Source organism: Mustela nivalis (genome assembly GCF_964662115.1).
Source record: "Mustela nivalis genome assembly, chromosome: 6".
NCBI lineage: Eukaryota > Metazoa > Chordata > Mammalia > Carnivora > Mustelidae > Mustela > Mustela nivalis.
Window position 1 is genome coordinate 68,495,725 of NC_139025.1, and position 22,393 is coordinate 68,518,117.

Here is a 22,393-nt window from a genome sequence, read left to right on the forward strand (position 1 = left end):
GGAAAGCCTGGTCAACATAAGTCAGCCATATGAATGGCTCCATCTTGAATCCACCAGTTCCAGTGAAGCTGCTCACTGAATACAAACATATGGGAGTACCTCATCAGTACTATCTAGAGGAAAAACAAGCCCTACATCTGTGTCCAGCTTAGATTATAGAACTGTAAGCAGATAAATGCTTGTTGCCTAGTTGTTTTAAGCTGTTATATGTTCTGAAGTGATTTATGAGGCAGTAGAAAGCTGTGGTCATCTTGTAATATCTTCAAGTATTTATTTATTTTTATTTATTTGACAGAGAGAGAGAGCACACAAGCAGGGAATGCAGAAGGCAGAGAGAGAGGGGAAAGCAGGCTCCCCTGCCGAGTAGGAAACTCAATGCAGGACTTGATCCCAGGACTCTGGGATCATGACCTAAGTTGAAGGCAGATGCCCAAACAACTGAACCACCCAGCCACCCTTCAACTATTTATTTTTAAAACAAGGACAGACAGAACAGATTCTGGATAGAATATCAGGTGGTATGCAAAGGCATACTGATTTCTGTTCAGCTATTCAGAATTTTGATCAACTCTCCTGTCTTTCATTAACGTTAAATCTTTGGGGGGGAAAATGCATACTACTTGTATATAAATAGAGACAACTGTTCTTGAACACCCAAATAAAAATTTATATTTAAATTAGGCATAAGTATAGCCAGAGTATAAAGAGCTGAACTTGATTTTTAGTTTATTCTATACTCTCCTTTTATGAGAAACAGACAGATGACAACCTAATCTCTAGGGTTTGTTTTAAAAGGTTGTATCATCAGTACAGCATAGCATAGACTTAGCATAGACTAAGACTATCTTTCATCCTCAACCACTGGAGATAACTCATATTCATAATGATCCTATATGTCTTGATATGGTGTCTGGATATTAAGAATTACATTCTGATCAGTTGTTGCTTTAAACATTTAGCTATGTGCCAATTTTTAAAAGTAGTTGCAATCCACATAAGATGTATAGTTAACCAGCAGGTGATCAGACATAGAATTACTGGAATCCTGTTTTCATCCATTTTAGATATAATCTGTTTAAAGATACGTTTGAAAACTGACTATTGCAACACATGGACTCTCATGAAAAAATTATTTAAATCTCTCTTTCTGTCTCTCTCACACACACACACTTATGCATGCATGCCTCTGGACAGTGAGAATCCATAAATATGGAATTATATTAGATGTAGCAAATAAGCCAACAAGTGTACTGAGCTAATTTGGTAACTTAGTCTTGGTCTTATGAAGGACATTTTCTTTCACTGTCATAGTCTTTTCTATTAAATGAATGTGGATGTACAGTGATCATTTATTTCTGTGAATATATAGTATCTTGAATAAATTCATCTTCAGTGTTATTTTTTCATTTTTTCTTTCTGATTTTCTTTCCCCTACATATTTGATATCGTTTCTTTTCTTCTTCTCCATTTTTGGTCTTCCTTCTTCCCTCTTCTTCCTCCTTTGTTTTCATTATGAAATATAATACATAAAAAGTAAGTCCATACAGATATTGTTAGTAATCTCAAGGAAGCTGGGTCTAACTTAATGCTACTTCTGCTGCTTCTCCTTCCTGCTCTTTTTCTCTTACTCCTTTGTCTTCTATTTCTTTTCAATAAATACTATATAACTGATTTTTACTCTGATTATACAGTTGACAATGATAAAATCTATTTTAGTTACTTTTCATCAAAAAGAAATACAGCAAAACATTTTGCAAACAAAATTTATTATATATAAGTGAACACTTCTAGATATAATATGATAATATAATAACCACTTCTAGACAGATAATATTATAACTGGTTTTCTTTCATCCTGTGCTACATTTTTATCTGACAAAGTCTCTGCTGTTTCTAAGTTCAATGTATTGCATCAAGCATTGCCAGTAATACTGAATACTTTCAATTAGTTGTTCTCTCCTTCTCTGGTCACTAAGCTACTGGCCTATGGTGAGGAATATGTAACGATCTGTATAGATACTTTAGAGTGATGGAATATAGGCTTCGCAAGGTTTCATTTGCTCTCTCTTGTGCTCATCCTACAATAATTAGTTAAGTGCATGGCGATATTTGATATTAGTTTGCTATAATAAACTTAAAAGTTAAAGTAAACTCTAGACAAAGGTAGGGATAAACATAACACATAATACTAAGTTTGCCTTTTATGTATGTTATATTGTTTATGAAAATGACAAGTAATCAGGTTAATATACTTTTAAAAGTATATATGCTAAATACTGGTGAAGGTAGAATTCAGCACACAGCAGAAATGGTGAGACAATCAATGAGAAGAAATCTGGACAGAAATGGAAAAGCTGGAAGTGCAAATAAAATGAAAATTGCAAATGAAAACTATTATGTCTGATGTATACGTGAGTCTTTAGCAGAATGTCTTCCTATGTGAGACCACCAGAATAAGCAGAAAAGACTTGGCACTTGACCCTTGAATACTTTTCATTCCCCTTATTTATCATATTTTTATTGGTTTTTATTCCATTGACTACTACTTGCAGTGACCCTTAGTGAATCCACTCAATCAACAGGAGAGATTTTATCTCCTCTTTATCAATATAGTTGCTTAGAAAGATTTTTTCCCGTTTTTTGTATGTATTTTGTCCAATTTGTCCATTGCATTTTATAAGCTCCTTTAGAACAGCTTTCTTTTATACAGTATACTACTTTTGATATATTTTGAAGAAATGAAAAACAAATGATTGCTTGAAACTTATGTATCATAATGTAAATGTAATTATCAATAGTACCAATACCATTGGAATTAATGAAAATGGTAATCTCAAAATATATACAACCTTGGAAAAAAGTGACTACTGAAAAGCAACAGACAGCTAAAATTTCATGTTATACAATGAAAAATACTTGAGATCTTAAATAGGACTTCCATTTTTTTTTTGGTTTTTATTTTATTTATTTATTAATTAATTAATTTATATATTTTTATTTTTTTATTTTTTATAAACATATATTTTTATCCCCAAGGGTACAGGTCTGTGAATCACCAGGTTTACACACTTCACAGCACTCACCAAAGCACATACCCTCCCCAATGTCCATAATCCCACCCCCTTCTCCCAATCCCACTCCCCCCAGCAACCCTCAGTTTGTTTTGTGAGATTAAGAGTCACTTTTATGGTTTGTCTCCCTCCCAATTCCATCTTGTTTCATTGATACTTCTTCAACCCACTTAAGCCCCCATGTTGCATCACCACTTTCTCATATCAGGGAGATCATATGATAGTTGTTTTTCTCTGCTTGACTTATTTCGCTAAGCATGACACGCTCTAGTTCCATCCATGTTGTCGCAAATGGCAAGATTTCATTTCTTTTGATGGCTGCATAGTATTCCATTGTGTATATATACCACTTCTTCTTTATCCATTCATCTGTTGATGGACATCTAGGTTCTTTCCATAGTTTGGCTATTGTGGACATTGCTGCTATAAACATTCGGGTGCACGTGCCCCTTTGGATCACTACGTTTGTATCTTTAGGGTAAATACCCAGTAGTGTGATTGCTGGGTCATAGGGCAGTTCTATTTTCAACGTTTTGAGGAATCTCCATGCTGTTTTCCAGAGTGGCTGTACCAGCTTGTATTCCCACCAACAGTGGAGGAGGGTTCCCCTTTCTCTGGATCCTCGCCAGCATCTGTCATTTCCTGACTTGTTGATTTTAGCCATTCTGACTGGTGTGGGGTGATATCTCATTGTGGTTTTGATTTGTATTTCCCTGATGCCGAGTGATATGGAGCACTTTTTCATGTGTCTGTTGGCCATCTGGATGTCTTCTTTGCAGAAATGTCTGTTCATGTCCTCTGCCCATTTCTTGATTGGATTATTTGTTCTTTGGGTGTTGAGTTTGCTAAGTTCTTTATAGATTCTGGACACTAGTCCTTTATCTGATATGTCGTTTGCAAATATCTTCTCCCATTCTGTCAGTTGTCTTTTGATTTTGTTAACTGTTTCCTTTGCTGTGCAAAAGCTTTTGATCTTGATGAAATCCCAATAGTCCGGAATGGTGATGCCACCAACTTTGGCTTTCTTTTTCAATATCCCTTTGGCTATTCAAGGTCTTCTCTGGTTCCATATAAATTTTAGAATTATTTGTTCCATTTCTTTGAAAAAGATGGATGGTACTTTGATAGGAATTGCATTAGATGTGTAGATTGCTTTAGGTAGCATAGACATTTTCACAATATTTATTCTTCCAATCCAGGAGCATGGAACATTTTTCCATTTCTTTGTGTCTTCCTCAATTTCTTTCATGAGTACTTTATAGTTTTCTGAGTATAGATTCTGTGTCTCTTTGGTTAGGTTTATTCCTAGGTATCTTCTGGTTTTGGGTGCAATTGTAAATGGGATTGACTCCTTAATTTCTCTTTCTTCAGTCTTGTTGGTGGTGTAGAGAAATGCAACTGATTTCTGTGCATTGATTTTATATCCTGACACTTTACTGAATTCCTGTACAAGTTTTAGCAGTTTTGGAGTGGAGTCTTTTGGGTTTTCCACATATAGTATCATATCATCTGTGAAGAGTGATAATTTGACTTCTTCTTTGCCGATGTGGATGCCTTTAATTTCCTTTTGTTGTCTGATTGCTGAGGCTAGGACCTCTAGTACTATGTTGAACAGCAGTGGTGATAATGGACATCCCTGCCGTGTTCCTGACCTTAGCGGAAAAGCTTTCAGTTTTTCTCCATTGAGAATGATATTTGCGGTGGGTTTTTCATAGATGGCTTTGATGATATGTGCCCTCTATCCCTACACTTTGAAGAGTTTTGATCAGGAAGGGATGCTGTACTTTGTCAAATGCTTTTTCAGCATCTATTGAGAGTATCATATGGTTCTTGTTCTTTCTTTTATTGATCTGTTGTATCACATTGACTGATTTGCAGATGTTGAACCAACCTTGCAGCCCTGGAATAAATCCCACTTGGTCGTGGTGAATAATCCTTTTAATGTACTGTTGAATCCTATTGGCTAGTATTTTGGTGAGAATTTTCACATCTGTGATCAGCAAGGATATTGATCTATAGCTCTCTTTTTTGATGGGATCCTTGTCTGTTTTGGGATCAAGGTGATGCTGGCCTCATAAAATGAGTTTGGAAGTTTTCCTTCCATTTCTATTTTTTGGAACAGTATCAGGAGAATAGGAATTAGTTCTTCTTTAAATGTTTGGTAGAATTCCCCGGGGAAGCTGTCTGGCCCTGGGCTTTTGTTTGTTTGGAGATTTTTAATGACTGTTTCAATCTCCTTACTGGTTATGGGTCTGTTCGGGCTTTCTATTTCTTCCTGGTTCAGTTGTGGTAGTTTATATGTTTCTAGGAATGCATCCATTTCTTCCAGATTGTCAAATTTGTTGGCGTCGAGTTGCTCATAGTATGTTCTTATAATAGTTTGTATTTCTTTGGTGTTAGTTGTGATTTCTCTTCTTTCATTCATGATTTTATTTATTTGGGTCCTTTCTCTTTTCTTTTTGATAAGTCGGGCCAGGGGTTTATCAATTTTATTAATTCTTTCAAAGAACCAGCTCCTAGTTTCGTTGATTTGCTCTATTGTCTTTTTGGTTTCTATTTCATTGATTTCTGCTCTGATCTTTATGATTTCTCTTCTCCTGCTGGGCTTAGGGTTTCTTTCTTGTTCTTTCTCCAGCTCCTTTAGGTGTAGGGTTAGGTTGGGTACCTGAGACCTTTCTTGTTTCTTGAGGAAGGCTTGTACTGCTATATATTTTCCTCTCAGGACTGCCTTTGTTGTGTCCCACGGATTTTGAACCGTTGTATTTTCATTATCATTTGTTTCCATGATTTTTTTCAATTCTTCTTTAATTTTCCGGTTGACCCATTCATTCTTTAGAAGGATGGTGTTTAGTCTCCATGTATTTGGGTTCTTTCCAAACTTCCTCTTGTGGTTGAGTTCTAGCTTCAGAGCTTTGTGGTCTGAAAATATGCAGGGTATGATCCCAATCTTTTGATACCGGTTGAGTCCTGATTTAGCACTGATGATGTGATATATTCTAGAGAATGTTCCACGTGCACTAGAGAAGAATGTGTGTTCTGTTGCTTTGGGATGAAATGTTCTGAATATATCTGTGATGTCCATCTGGTCCAGTGTGTCATTTAAGGCCTTTATTTCCTTGCTGATCTTTTGCTTGGATGATCTGTCCATTTCAGTGAGGGGAGTGTTAAAGTCCCCTACTATTATTGTATTATTGTTGATGTGTTTCTTTGATTTTATTATTAATTGGTTTATATAGTTGGCTTCTCCCACGTTGGGGGCATAGATATTTAAAATTGTTAAATCTTCTTGTTGGACAGACCCTTTGAGTATGATATAGTGTCCTTCCTCATCTCTTATTCTAGTCTTTGGCTTAAAATCTAATTGATCTGATATAAGGATTGCCACTCCTGCTTTCTTTTGAAGTCCATTAGCATGGTAAATTCTTTTCCACCCCCTCACTTTAAATCTGGAGGTGTCTTCGGGCTTAAAATGAGTTTCTTGGAGGCAACATATAGATGGGTTTTGTTTTTTTATCCATTCTGATACCCTGTGTCTTTTGACAGGGGCATTTAGCCCATTAACATTCAGGGTAACTATTGAGAGATATGAATTTAGTGCCATTGTAATGCCTGTAAGGTGACTGTTACTGTATATGGTCTCTGTTCCTTTCTGATCTACCACTTGTAGGCTCTCTCTTTGCTTAGAGGACCCCTTTCAATATTTCCTGTAGAGCTGGTTTGGTGTTTGCAAATTCTTTTAGTTTTTAGTTTGTCCTGGAAGCTTTTAATCTCTCCTTCTATTTTCAATGATAGCCTAGCTGGATATAGTATTCTTGGCTGCATGTTTTTCTCGTTTAGTGCTCTGAAAATATCATGCCAGCTCTTTCTGGCCTGCCAGGTCTCTGTGGATAAGTCTGCTGCCAATCTAATATTTTTACCATTGTACGTTACAGACTTCTTTTCCTGGGCTGCTTTCAGAATTTTCTCTTTGTCACTGAGACTTGTAAATTTTACTATTAGGTGATGGGGTGTGGGCCTATTCTTATTGATTTTGAGGGGCGTTCTCTGAACCTCCTGAATTTTGATGCTCGTTCCCTTTGCCATATTGGGGAAATTCTCCCCAATAATTCTCTCCAGTATACCTTCTGCTCCCCTCTCTCTTTCTTCTTCTTCTGGAATCCCAATTATTCTAATGTTGTTTCTTCTTATGGTGTCATTTATCTCTCGAATTCTCCTCTCGTGGTCCAGTAGCTGTTTGTCCCTCTTTTGCTCAGCTTATTTATTCTCTGTCTTTTGGTCTTCTATATCGCTAATTCTTTCTTCTGCCTCATTTATCCTAGCAGTGAGAGCCTCCATTTTTGATTGCACCTCATTAATAGCTTTTTTGATTTCAACTTGGTTAGATTTTAGTTCTTTTATTTCTCCAGAAAGGGCTTTTATATCTCCCGAGAGGGTTTCTCTAAGATCTTCCATGCTTTTTTTTGAGAATTGTCATTCTGATCTCTAGATCTGACATATTACTAATGTCTGTATTGATTAGGTCCCTAGCCTTCGATACTGCCTCTTGTTCTTTTTTTTGTGGTGAATTTTTCCGTCTTGTCATTTTGTCCAGATAAGAGTATATGAAGGAGCAAGTAAAATACTAAAAGGGTGGCAACAACTCCAGGAAAATATGCTTTAACCAAATCAGAAGAGATCCCAAATCATGAGGGGGGAGAAAGGGGATAAAAAGAGGTTCAAAAAGGAAGAATGAAAAAAAAGAAAAAAAGAAAAAAGAAAAGAATTTAAAAAAGGAAAACGAATAATGAAAAATATAAAAAAGAAAAAATATATATATTAGATAAACTAGTTAAAAAACGTTAAAAAGGAAAAGGGTAAAAGTTAAAAAAAAAATTTTACCAGAAGGCGAGGAAAAAAAAAAAGAAAAAGAAAAAATTTAAATTAACTGCAAGACTAAAAAAAACAATCACAGGGAGAAAGCCATGAGTTCCGTGCTTTGCTTTCTCCTCCTTTGGAATTCTGCTGCTCTCCTTGGTATTGAAACCGCACTCCTTGGTAGGTGAACTTGGTCTCGCCTGGATTTCTTGTTGATCTTCTGGGGAAGGGGCCTGGTGTAGTGATTCTCAAGTGTCTTTGCCCCAGGCGGAATTGCACCTCCCTTACTAGGGGCCGGGCTGAGTAATCCGCTTGGGTTGGCTTTCAGAAGCTTTTGTTCCCTGAGCGCTTTCCGTAGAGTTCTGGAGGACGGGAATACAAATGGCGGCCTCCTGGTCTCCAGCCAGAGGAGCCAAGAGCCCGGGGCCCCACTCCTCAGTGCGCCCTCAGAGAACAGCGTCCAGTTACTCCCGTCTGCCTGACCTCCGTCTGCGCTCCGAGCTTACCGAGCCTGTGGCTGGTTCAAGGTAACAACGAACTGTGAGCTTACTGTTGGCTCTGTCTCTGTAGCCGGCTTTCCCGTTCTAATACCCGCAAGCTCTGCGACACTCAGACACCCCCGATCCTTCTGTGACCCTGCGGGACCTGAGGCCACGCTGACCCCGTGTGGGCTTCGCCCCGGTTTAGCCTCTGGAGCAATGTCCCTCAGCGGAACAGACTTTTAAAAGTCCTGATTTTGTGCTCCATTGCTCCGCCGCTTGCCGGGAGCCGGCCCCCCCCCCCCCCCCGGTCTATCCTCCCGTCGGTATGGATTCATGTTTCCGCCAGTCTACCTTTCAGAAAGTGGTTGTTTTTCTGTTTCCAGAATTGCTGTTCTTCTTCTCTTCGATCTGCTGATGGATTTGCAGGTGTTTGCAATCTTTGGATAAGCTATCTAGCTGATCTGCTAGCTGAAGTAGTCTCAGCCTGCTACTTCTCCGCCATCTTGACTCCTCCCAGGACTTCCATTTTTTTATACCATTCTACACATTTTAAATTCTTCTATCATGATAACTAAGACTAAACTTTTTTTAAGATTTATTTATTTATTTGAGAGAGAGGGAGAGAGAGCAAGCTGGGAGGGGCAAAGGGAAAGGGAGAGAGGCAGACTAAGCATGGAGCCAGACATGGGCTCAATCTCATGACATTGAGATCATGACCTGAGCTAAAATCAAGGGTTGGAGGCTTAACATACCGAGCTACCCAGGTGCTCAAAGACAAAACTTTTCATTTCTTTTTTAAACAATACACTAAGTGCATCTGTGAAAATGACCTATAAATATATACCATAACTTTAATTACATATCTTCAGTGGGGTCTATCTTTTTAGTTTAGCATATATTTATGCAAAACTATTCTACATGGTAATGTGTAATAAAAAACAAAGACACCAAAACCCCACAAACTAGAATACGTCTGCACTGGTGGTACCTGAGAAAGCCCAGTGGGAATACAGGACTTTTCTTCCTACTAAGTGGTAACAATGTGCCCCTCTTTTCTCATCAGGGTGGTGCCATAGGAGACCAAGTAAGACACTGGAACTTTCACTACCATCCAGTGGTAATAAGGTCCGAGGCAATACTTGCCCTCCCTTCAGTGAAGACCATATAGGAGTAAATTGAAGAAGCATCACTCTCCAAAGTAAGTTGAGTGAGGAACCAAGACTTTCAACACTAATCTCACAATAACAAGGCAGCCCCACTATACACTGTGTTATGTCAGAAAAGGTTTACTAACTAAAATTTAAATAAAATACAGTCTCATAATATTCAAAATGCCCTGGATACATTGAAAATTATTCAGCATACCAAGAAGTCGAAAAATCACATCTTTTTTTTTTTTTTTGAAGATTTTATTTATTTATTTGACAGAAAGAGAGATCACAAGTAGGCAGAGAGAGGCAGAGAGAGGACGGGAAGCAGGCTCCCTGCCTAGCAGAGAGCCTGATGTGGGACTTGATCCCAGGACCCTGGGATCATGACCTGAGCCGAAGGCAGAGGCTTTAACCCACTGAGTCACCCAGGTGCCCAAAAAATCACATCTTTAATGAGAAGATAACACACAGCAATGTGCGGGTGACACATACATTAGATGTAAACAAAAAGGATTTTAAAGCCACCCATAAAAAAAAATTTAATAACCACTTATGAAAATGTTCAAAAAAATGGAAGCTTTACAAAGTAATAGAAAATACAAAAGAAAAAAACTGAGGTAGTGAAAATTTTAATAACTAAAATTTTAAAAATTATGATAGTCTCAATAACACAATGGAGAGAACAGAGAAAAGAGTACATGAACTTGAAAATCAAACAATACAAGAGGCATTTTGGTGGCTCAGTTGGTTAAGCATTCAGCTCAGGTCATGATCTCAAGGTCCTGGGATCAAGCCCTGTACCAGGCTCCCCGCTCACTGGGGAGTCTGCTCCTCCCTCTCCCTTTCCATCTGCCCCTCCCCCTGTTTATGTGCTCGCTCGTGAGCACTTTCTCTCTCTGAATCCTCTCAAATAAATAAAATCTTTTTTAAAAAGGAACAAATCACATTATGCAATCTAAAGAACAGAGGAAAAATAGGCTACAAAGCAAAAACAGTGCTCCAAGGAACTGTGGGACTATAACATTCATGTCCTCAGAGTCTGAGAAAGAAAGGACTAAGAGGGTGAGGCTGAAAAATGTATTTAAAGAAATGACTAGAAAATTTCCAAGTTTGGTTAAAGACATAAGCTTACAGATTCAAGAACTGAGCAAACTCTAAAGAGATAAACCAAGAGATGTCCACACCAAAAGAGAATACAAACATACAACCTCAGAAAATAAAAGAGAGGAAAAAATCTTTTAAATCTGAGAATTTAAAAACACTTTATTTGTAGGGGAAAATCTATTTGAATGACAGTGGATTTCTCATCAGAAACCATGAAGGGAAGAAATAAGTGACTGATTTTTCAAGTATTGAAAGGCAAAACACGTCACCTCAGAATTCTGTTTTGGGCAAAACTGTCCTTTAGGAAAGAAAGAAGATTAAAGACATTCTCAGAAGAGGGAAAAGAAAATTTATCGTCAGCAGACCTGTCGCCAAAAGAATGGCTAAAGGAAGTTCTTGAAACAGAAATACAATGATAAAAGAAGGTGTCTTAAAGCATAAGCAAGAGCAAAAATATGAGTAAATATAATAGATTTTTCCTCTTCTCATAAGTTTTCTAAATTTTTTGTTTGACTTGAAACAAACAAACAAAAGTAACAATGCCTGATGTGGTTCTCCATGTATCTAAAGGAAATATTTGTAAGTATAATAAACAGGGATGGGTAAAGAGAAAGAGATTTTGAAAGAGGTGAGGACTTAATCTTTCACTAGAAGTATTCAGTATTTTGATAGCAGTGATTACAGGAATCTATAATGTGATAAAATGACATTGAGTTATATGTATATACTGACATACATATTATTATTTTTTTTTTTTAAATATTTATTTGAGAGAGAGAAAGTGAGACAGAGCATGAGCAAGGAGAAGGTCAGAGAGAGAAGCAGACTCCCCATGGAGCTGAGAGCCCGATGTGGGACTCGATCCTGGGACTCCAGGATCATGACCTGAGCCGAAGGCAGTCGTCCAACCAACTGAGCCACCCAGGCGTCCCACTGACATACATATTAATGTCAATTTCCTGTTTTGACATTATACTATAGTTACTAAAAGTATAACCATTGGGGAAACAGGGTGAAGTATCTAAGGGTCTTCTTTGTACAGTAGTGCAACGTTCTTTCAAATATATAATTATTTCAATATTGACAGTTAATAAAAATCTTAATAGAGAAGTGCCTGGGTGGCTCAGTTAGTTGGGGGTCTGCTTTCAGCTCAGGTCATGGTCCCAAAGCCCTGGGATTGAGCCCCGTGTCAGGTTCCCTGCTCACTGGGGAGCCTGCTTCTCCCTCTGTGTGCTCTTTCATCTCTCTCTCTCTCAGGTAAAAAAATAAAATATTTTTTAAAATCTTAATAGAAATATGATCAATAAAATGTTACATATGGAAGATAGAATGATAGAAAAATAAGATATTGTGCTTATAAAAATAAATAAAGGCATCCATGAAAGAATTAAGCTTTGTAACTGAGTAAGTACAAAGCTGAAAGAACAGGAGGCAATAAAGAGTTTATGTTAGATACTTTAGAAAGCCAGTTGTCTCTGAAAAGTTCTACATTCATGATACCAATTAACCCAAAAGTTCTCAATCTATAAAATTATACTATTTCTAGGATATAAGTGAATAGTCTTTCCATCCTAAACCATTCAGACATTAAGACTATCATTGATAATCTTTAACTACCAGGGAAAAATGGAGATGAAAAGAAAATGTGGGGAAAGTAGAAAGAAGGCTATCATGCTTTAAAAGCTTCCTCAGAGAGAGAGTTTCAGCTAAATATATTTTTACTGCAACTCTGGTGTGAACTTCTTACTCCTTGCTATACTTATTGCTCTTTCTTCTGAGTGAATCTACTTTATGAACATAAGTAAAAAAGACTGTACCCATTATAGGTACAAAATTATTTTTAAAAAATCTTTATTTATATAAAAGTTTCAGGTAAAAATGAATCCATTTATGTTGTTCTCACAAGGAGATGACTATTGTTCTCTTTAATGATAGGGCAAGGGTATTCACCTATACTAGAAAATATTTATTTTAGCTAATGCTCATTAGCTGATATTTATTAAATGCTATAATACTGTCTGCCACTATAAAAATGTGGAAACATTTAGAAAACTGTCTTTATGGTATCTGTAGGATTATTCAGTACAGTTGTAGAATTTGCTTTGAATATTTTCATTTATATTCCAGTTCGGATGTAGTCCTTTTTAATAAAATATTTTCATGATTTGTCTGTTCCTTCCAAGGAGATGTGGTCCCCTATTTGTAATGTTTATCCCCTACTTAATTCCAAAATGATCAGACTTTGAAATGTTTATAGAAAATCATTCAGATTTACAGTCAGAGATATAAAAGCTACACAAATTGCTGATCATGTTGTATGTGCAAATAAAAAATAACAACAATCATGACATCACTGCAGGTTGTTACTGATTCTTAAATATTCTCTACCATGGGTTTCATGGCCTAATGATTTTAACTTATACATATCATTTCTTTAAGTAACATTACAAAAGGCAATATCTAAGCTGCACATTCACCATAGAACACACATTATTAATTAATTTGTGGTGTTTAGTCATGCTCATACATGTGAACGAAAAGTACATCTCTGTATGTCTTTTAAACCCATTAATATCTGCTTAACATTAAACCAAAAGATGGGTACGGGTATCATTGCAAAGGAGGGTCAACTGATTTCAAGTCAAAGGATTCTAAATATGTTACTTGAGTAAGAAACACCACAATGAGCAGAAGGCTTCAAGGAAAACTTTTCTGGTCCAAATAATATAAGCTAAATCATATGTTCTCTATATTGATGATGCCAACTCCTCAATGGATAAATAGGAATTCTCTTACTGATCTTTTGTTGATTTTTGACTACCTTTTCTAAAACACTTTTTATTTATTTATTTATTTATTTTACAGACAGAGACCACAAGTAAGCAGAGACAGGCAGAGAGAGAGGGGAGGAAGCAGGCTCCCCACTGAGCAGAGTGCCTGATGTGGGGCTCGATCCCAGGATCCCCGGATCATGACCTGAGCCGAAGGCAGAGGCTTTAACCCACTGAGCCACCCAGGCGCCCCACTAAAACACTTTTTAAAAGGTGCTTTACACTTCCACAGTAGTTTACTGTCTATTGACTCACCAAATAATCTATACTTAACTATTTAAATAATTGCTAATAATATTGTATGCTGAAAAATAACTTTTGGTACTTTAGAAAGCCAGTCATCTCTGAAAAGTTCTACATTCATGATACCAAGTAACTCAAAAGTTCTCAATCTATAAAATTATCCTATTTCTAGGATATAAGTGAATAGTCTTTTCATCCTAAACCATTCAGACATTAAGACTATCATTGACAATCTTTAACTACCAGGGAAAAATGGAGATGAAAAGAAAATGTGGGGAAAGTAGAAAGAAGGATATCAAACTTTAAAAGCTTCCTCAGAGAGAATTTCAGCTAAATATATTTTTACTGCATCTCCACTACACAAGGCAGTGAAAGTTGGAAGTCTGGAATGCCTTAGCCTGCTTGTAGCCAGGGATGCCCAAATTGATTTATGTAATAAGAATGGACAAACAGCTGAAGATCTTGCTTGGACCTGTGGATTTCTAGAATGTGCCAAGTTTCTTACAATTAAATGTATGCAGACAATAAAATCAAGTGAAGCTTCAGAAGTGTAGAAAATATGACTGGAAAAAGAAAGCGTTGATTCACGTTGGTTCTGAAAAGGTTTGAAGAAGGCCTTCACTCCGTGCAGATCTACTGCTTAGCTACAAGCTATGGCTTTTGGCTCACCAGGTGTATATCTCAGCTCCTTCTAAGGAGGAGGAAAACTTTCTTCTAAGTGAAGGTAACAGTTCAGAATATGTGTTTTTATATGCTTGTAATACTTCGGTTGTGCCTGCTTTGTCTTTTAAGGTATTAAAGAACGTCTAAAGAATAAAAAAAAAAAAAAAAATCATGTCATCACTACAGGTTGTTACTGATTCTTCAATATTCTCTACCATGGGTTTCATGACCTAATGATTTTATGTTAAATATATCATTTCTTTAAAAAAAAATCATAGAAGGCAACATCTAAGCCTGTATAAAATTTAGATACTTTATGTCTTTTGCTTTCTCGATTTTAGTGGGTCTAAAATAGACTACTCTAAATGGCCTATTTTTAATAATGTCCTGTAAAAATTTTATAAATCTCCATGTATTCAATTTACTGTCACTTTACAGTTCATTGTTCATGGCCTCTCTCACTCTCTCTCTCTCTCTCCTGCTCTCTCTCTCTCCAAATATATACATATGCATTTCTTTTTTTCTTTTTTTAATATTCTGTTTGTCAGAGAGAGAGAGAGAGTACACACACAAGCAGGGGCAGTGGCAGGCAGAAGGAGAAGCAGGCTCCCTGATGAGCAAGGAGCCAAATGTGGGATTCAATCCCAGGCCCTAGGAACATGACCTGAGCTGAAGGCAGATGCTTAATTGATTGAACCAACCAGGCATTCCCATATATATATTTCTTATATATAATCCAATAAGACATATTATAGTATAATGATGTACTTCTTATATAAAATATATAGTATATATAAAATATAGTTTATATATATATATAATTTCTCAGAATATTATTTATCTCTTGATTTTCTGATAACTTACTCTTTTTAAGGGTATTACACTCAAGTGCAGGAGTGGGGGATAAATATGCTAAATGGCAGGAGTATTAGACGCTGGGTAAAATGCCAAAATTGAACCAACATAAGATAAAAAGAGAGAAACTTTTAAAAAGTAGAAAATGAAAATACAAGCTTGTGAAAAGTTTGCATAGTAACATCCATATATGTAAATGAAAATAATAGACTAAACAGTTACTGAAAGACTTCAGTGGACAGTAATGCTTTATGCATATGCCAATAAGGAAATGGGGAATTCTCCAAGTTCAACATGAAGATTTTCCTGTATATAATTTTTACTTTATGGTAAGACTTAATTGCGCGACACTCTGTGTGCTACCTTAAAAATAGGCCATACTACTGAGAAGCAATACATTACCCTTCATTCGCGTTTTTCCACCTTATGTGGTGACTTTTAACAGCTTAAAGTTTATAAACAAAGATGTGATTCCAGATATGAAAGCAGGAGACTGGATTTAAAGTTGTGGTGAAAAGTTCAGTTTGGGTAACGAGGCTCTTGAAAATTCAAGAATGGATGAGGACCAAATAAAGGAAAACATGAGAAGGGGAGAAATGCTGGTACATGAGCTGTCCACCAATGGTCATAACAAGGACTTTAAATAGAAATGAGTCCACGTTCCAAAATAAGGGAAGTGGATTAATTGGGACTCTATGGTTGTTCGGCAAAGCCTGAAGCATACCACGGAAGTAACAAATCAATCTTACTAATATTCATTCATTCAAGAATTGAGTTAATCATATAATTTTTTTTAAGATTTTATATATTTATTTGAGAGAGAGGGAGAGAGATCACAAGTAGACAGAGAGGCAGGCAGAGAGAGGGGGAAGCGGGCTCCCTGCTGAGCAGAGAGCCCAATGCAGGACTCAATCCCAGGACCCTGAGACCATGACCTGAGCCAAAGGCAGAGACTTACCCCACTAAGTCACCCAGGAGCCCCAAGTTAGTCAAATAATTCTTAAAAACCACCCTTATCCTGGTGAGTAACATTTCTTAGTATTCATTTCTTCTAATTGCTTTTCTTGCCCTAATATCTCATCTATAGTCCAGTTTCCCTCTGCCTTTCCCTCCCACTCCAATTACACTAATGTGTTTGTAGGCCTTCACGATGTATATATGTATTTTACAAAGTTGGGGGGAATTTCTGTTTGTTTATGGTTTGGGTTTTTTTTTTTTTTTACTTTTTTTCATTCAACATTGTATTATTGAGATTTAACCTAGTTTTTGTATAATCTTTTTTTATGCTACATAATTTTTCATATATATAAAGTTTTCATAGTGAGGTATTCTTTGGTTCCCTTAGACTCTTCACAAACATAAATTTTTAATGCAAGCCACTATGTCCTTTTACAGATTTAGGTGAGGGTTTCTTTGGCAAGTAGATCAGGACTAGGATTGTTATTTCCTAGCTCTAGGTTTAATTTCACTAAGTATTTCCAGATTGCTCTCCAGTATAGCTGTGTTAGTCTCTACTCTCACCAGCAGTACACATGTGTACTAGTTTCCTGAAATTCTGATATTTGCTGGCTATTTGAATTTCACCTTTTGTCTTGCTAATGTGCCTCTCAAACTGATCCCTTCTATTTACACCATACATTTCAACCTTCATTTTAAGAGACAGGTTTTCATATTTGATACACGTCTTATGACTGTTTCTTTTTCAGTTTTCAAATACAGGCATACCTGAGTTTATTGAGTTTCATCTTATTGTACTTTGTAGATACTACAGATTTTAAAAATTGAAGGTTTGTGGCAACCCTGCAGTGAGCAAGTTTCGCTGGCACTATCTTCCTAACAGCATTTGCTCACTTTGGGTCTCTGCATCGCATTTTTGTAATTCTTGCAATATTTCAAATTTTATTATTATTGTATTTGTTATGGTGATCTGTGATCAGTGATTCTGACTTGCTGAAAATTCAAACAATGGTTAGCATTTTCTAGCAATAAAGTATTTTTAAATTAAGGCATGTCATTGTTTTTTAGACATAATGGTATTACACAGTTAATAGACTGTAGTACAGTGTAAACATAAGTTGTATATGTGCTGGGAATTTAAAAAAAAAAAAAACCTCATTTGACTTGTTATTTGTAATACTCAGTTTACTGCAGTGGTCTGGACCTGAACCCACAGAATCTCTGAGGTATGCCTGTATACCTTCATGTCTTTGAGAACATTCGATATACATTTGTACATTGCTGACAATTTGGCTATATTTATTTTGCTTGTTTTGTTATATACTGACTTTCTTTTAACATAGTTGAATTCTGAGTTGTGTCTGTCTGTCTCTTTCTCTCTCTCTGTTTTTGGTGAGCTTTATTATGCTGAAGTAGAAGAGGAAACAAGGCAGAGGGAACTACAAGCCAGACAAAGCTTGGTCCCTTCATAGTGAGTTGAGAATGAGGGACACTTTAGGAAAATAGCTGGGCTGGCTTCTACCTTGCCTTCTTCTTCTATAACCATTCCATTCTAAAATTTGATATATACAAGCCTCTTCAGTACTGTTTTTTGCCCAGAGTGGTCTCCCTCAGCTATAATCAGCCACCCCGCTCTCTGTGTGTGCAGTTGCAGGTTTAGAAAAGAATGCTCAGGGTTCAGACAGTTTATCTTCACCTGTCTTTACTCCCTCCTTTTCAAGCAGGGTTGAGCTTCATCCTATTTGTAATATCCTGCCTGGACTCCAAAATGACTTTGAAGGAGTTGGCAGTGGTCTCTTTAAACTCCATTTCCACTAGAATGGCAGCTCCATTTGAGCAGGAGTTTGGTTTTTCCTTGTTTTTGTTGTTGTTTTGGGGGGTTTTTTTGTTTGTTTTGTCTTTGTTTGTTGGGTTTTTTTGCTCTCTCACATAGTGAGTGCTCTAAATTTTGAATGAGCAGGAAAAAAATGAATACAAGGAAAAGAAATTGGTAAAACTAAAAACCTTAATCTCAACCTACGTTGGTATTCTTAGAGCTTACTTTTCTGCTCCCTCCTGTTCTCTCTACTCAGGATCTTATTATAGCTCCTAACTCTGAGGGCTTCTCATATCGTCAGCATTAGGTGCATCAGTCTTTCTCTTATTTTTGTGACATATCCAGGGTTGTATTCATGGAAGGGAGTACATTTCATGTCACTTTCCATCTTATCAGAGAAAGCTTAGTTTAGTTTACTTTAAAATTTTCATGGCATCCAAATCACTCATGTCTATTTTCTTGTTTAAGTTGCTCCCACTTATGCAAATTTTTTTGAATAATTTTAAAATTTCAAACACCTAATCAATTATTGATTCAGCCAGGATTTGTATTTGTCTTCTGTAGGAAGAACCTATGATGAATGTCTTCTTTAGTGCCTATCTGAATTATCATACAGCCAATGATAAAGCATAAGCAATTGGTAGTTTCCAGATCCTTATATCTGATCCCCAAAAATGGAGTTTGTCAATTACTTTGCTGTAAGAATACAAATATAAAAGTTGTGGACAATGGAATGAAATGAGTAGCCCCAAAAGTAAGAGTACCCTTAAGCCAAACAAAATGTGTTATGAAAATATGAGGACAACTGTTTTTGACCCTTGATTATTACAAAATTCTGGGCAGCACATTTCTTCTGCGTCTCAGTTTTATAGAGGTAAAATGGGGACAAAAATGACTTCTCTGCTTACTTACAGAATTTCTATGAGAATAAAAGGCAAAGAATATTTATGAAAGTATTTTATAAATATTATAAAGTACTTAATTATAAATACAAGAGGAGTGCTCACATCTTTTTGTATGCACTTTTCACTATAAATGCTTGGTTTTAAAATTTTAATATTGTTTTTGTGATACATAGTGTTCAACCACTGACATTTTTATCTAAATGTCTTCTGCAAAAAAATGTTATATGGCTGTAGAATAATTTATGTGTTCAGTTTCTTAATTTAAAAAGATTCTATTCTGATTTCTTTGTAGAGAAAATAATTACATTCTAATTGAGATTTTGTGCAAATTATAACAATTACATATTTGGATTAAATAAAATAACTCATGAAGACTATATGTTGTTGTTGTACTACTAAAACTACTTTTCATTTATTCAAAGCTATTAATTGTTCCAAATCAGAAGTGAACCATTATCTGGGTAAAATAAAAGATTTGGTCTAGAAAACTTTGGTTTTTAAATTCATGCAGTGCTATCATTATCCTCTTTATGTTTTAGATAATTTATTCTAAATTACCTAGAAAAAAAAGGGCTGATTTTACAGTTTTATATTGCATTCTCGAAGACTCAGGCAAGAATAAAAGGAAAAGAGTAAGCAAGGAAAAACAAAGAAAAAGAAAATTATACTCAAGTCACATAGACATCTAAAGTCTCTGATTTATGTGAAATCTTCTGTTTGGTAGAGGACATAGAGGAAAGAAAGGGATATTGAATTTCTGACAACATACGTGCTTAGTGCTTTGTCTACAATGTGGTGAGCTCATATTTATTTTTTTCCTCTGGGCTTTCTGCATTGAAACCAGTACATTATAAGCTTATTATACAAAAGATGAAAAAAAAAATACTTGTCATTTATTTTCTATTAGTTCTTTTACTCCTGAGGTTACTGCCCTACACAGAGCTATTAACCTCCTCATGTCTTCGACAGTGGGAACATCTTGACATGACTCCAAATCCAATTCCAATGTGTTGAAAGAATAAAAAATACATTTACCTTAAAATTCTGAAGCATATTCATGATGCTATAGAAATACATCTTGCTTAAAATGTCTATTAGTTTTACCTTTGTTAACATGTTTCAGTGTAACTATGTGATTAAAGTTTTACTTTGTACAGACCCCAGCTGTAGCAACTGCAGCTGCCAAGAAAAACAGCAAAATATTTTTAAAAGCCAAAGCAAATAACAAGGCTGCCTCACAAACCTTATTCATTCATCCTGTATATCTTGGTTTGTTGGACTTTTCTTTCTTACTTTATGTAATGAAATAGCATTACCATTGCCATCACCCCTAAATCAAAGCTCTGAAAAGGAAGTGAAACTTATACTAGTATTGATTTTCAGGTCATTGCACTCTGGAAGGTCAGCATCGAGGGGATTTTCATTGGCTTCATCATTGGAAGGAGACTGCTGTGCATCTCCAGAGAAGGTGGTGCAGGTCTCTGTTTGCATTCAGGGGTATTAGCAGAAAGGATTGGAAGTATTTATGCAGATCATTAGTGGGGCAAATCCTGTGGGCCTGACTTCCTATCAGCTTTGTGTCCATCCACATTTTATCAAGGCCATACAAGGAATAAGCAATGGGAAAAAGCCCAGAATGGGCACTGCTTGAGCTGCTGACACATCTGACAGCTGCAAGCATATCAATCCTCTGATAACAATGCAGTGATAGTGACAAATAAAACATTGCCTTTTGACCAAAATTTGAAACTCTGTGTACGTTACTGAAAGGGGACTTCCTTTTATTTATACCCTGTTGATTTGAGCTTGCTCTAGACAGACCTATGGTGTAAACAAGCTAGAATAGTCCATTAGGATTTGCTTTTTTCTCTTTATTTTCTTGGGACTGGCATTTGCTTACTGCATTGTGGGATGTAGAGGCCATGACACGTGAACTCATGGTGAAAAGCCACAAAAGAAGGGAAATTCACTAGTGAGAGGGCATGCTGAACTTACTGGCCTGCCTGACCTTTATGGCAAGTACTACTCACAGAATCAGTAACATTCAAAATGCTGACAGAAAGATTGTAAGAGGTCAGAAAAGGGTGAACCTATACAGCATTTGGAACCAAACCCTTGAGAATTACAATAAACTATTAGTTATGCAGTGGCCACAATTGAAATGCAACTGTTCGTTTTGTTTCCTTTTTGCTTTTTGACATGTGCCCAATCAATAGTAATTCCTCATTTGTTGTAGGAAAAAAATTAAGCCTCAGAAGAAATCAAGCCCTGGAGTGCTTTAAGAATCAACTGACTATGAATAAAAATTACTTGAAAAAAGTATTAAAAGTCTTCCAGCTTTGCTCCTCTAACCCCTTGGGTTAATTATCTTTTACTGAGGATCACAGGGTCTCCTACCATTAAGGTCTTTACTTTGTGTCCTAGGAAGATAAGAGGATTTCCTGAGTCAGGGGCATTTTATAGAATTTCCATAAGCAGGGTAATGACAGGGCAGAGAAATGTTGATTCATCAATTTTGTACTTATTTATTGTTCAGCTACTATATGCCAGCTCTGTGCTAAGGACTAGGCACACAGCAGAATCATAACCAGCATGTCTCCATACACTATTACAATCAATCTAGTGGGGAGCATGCCGGCTCAGACACAATATATACATATTAAGCTTTAGGACACAAAATACTTTTTGGGTTTCAACCTCCACTTCCACTGGAGGAAGTTTAATGTGAAGTTCTGAGGACATTTTTCCATGTATTCATTTCATTTAAGAACAGCTCCACTTCTAATTTCCCAATTAAAATTTGTCTAGATCAGTTTTGAAGAGGAGAGATCCAAGCTTAATAGGAACTGAAACTTATAAAATGTGGGGACCTTTCTTGGGAAAAAGAATACAAGGTGCTAGAAAAAGAGAAGATCCATCTGTAAGAAGTGCCTAAAATTTTGGAAGCCATATTCTGACTTCTTTTTTGAGTGGAAAGATACCTTATACTCCATACTACTTCCAAAGAAAGTTAATTTTTTGTCTGGATTTTCCAGAAAAAAAAAAATGCATATATACCACAACCTTTAAATGTTTCCTTTAACCTTATAGTTTGAGTTCAGGATAATGGATGCATTTTTTAAAATGTTTTCTATTTACATGATAGTTTATACATAAAAATATAATGTCATGGGACGTTATATTAAAGCGTAAGATATTTAAGTTTATGTTGGATAAATGAAATGACAGAAGAAAAGAAAAACAGAAGAACAAAGGAAAGTAAAACCTTTTGTTAGAGTTTGGAATCAAAGTAGAAATTTAAAGGTTTCATTTAAAAAATGTCCAGTAAAGGCACATAGATACATATGAAATAATTCAAATGTTATTTTGCCTACTTTATTTGTAGAAACATTCTGGATATTAATATATGTAAGGCCCTAATTAAAGTAGGGAATGAGAAAAGAATATCATGTCCCAATACT

At 36.1% G+C, this 22,393-nt stretch overlaps 1 long non-coding RNA gene across 21 annotated transcripts in view; it reads left to right on the forward strand.

Moving 5' to 3' along the window:
• Window positions 1-22,393, forward strand: part of LOC309866446 — a 297,614-nt gene that overhangs the window by 115,361 nt on the left and 159,860 nt on the right. For 14 of the 21 annotated variants that reach the window (XR_014312663.1, XR_014312666.1, XR_014312667.1 and 11 more), the window contains one exon: window positions 9,471-9,605. The exons of the other annotated variants lie outside the window; for them this stretch is intronic. This is a non-coding gene — a long non-coding RNA (uncharacterized lncRNA). The remainder of the gene's footprint in view (window positions 1-9,470; window positions 9,606-22,393) is intronic. 21 annotated transcript variants of the gene reach the window in all.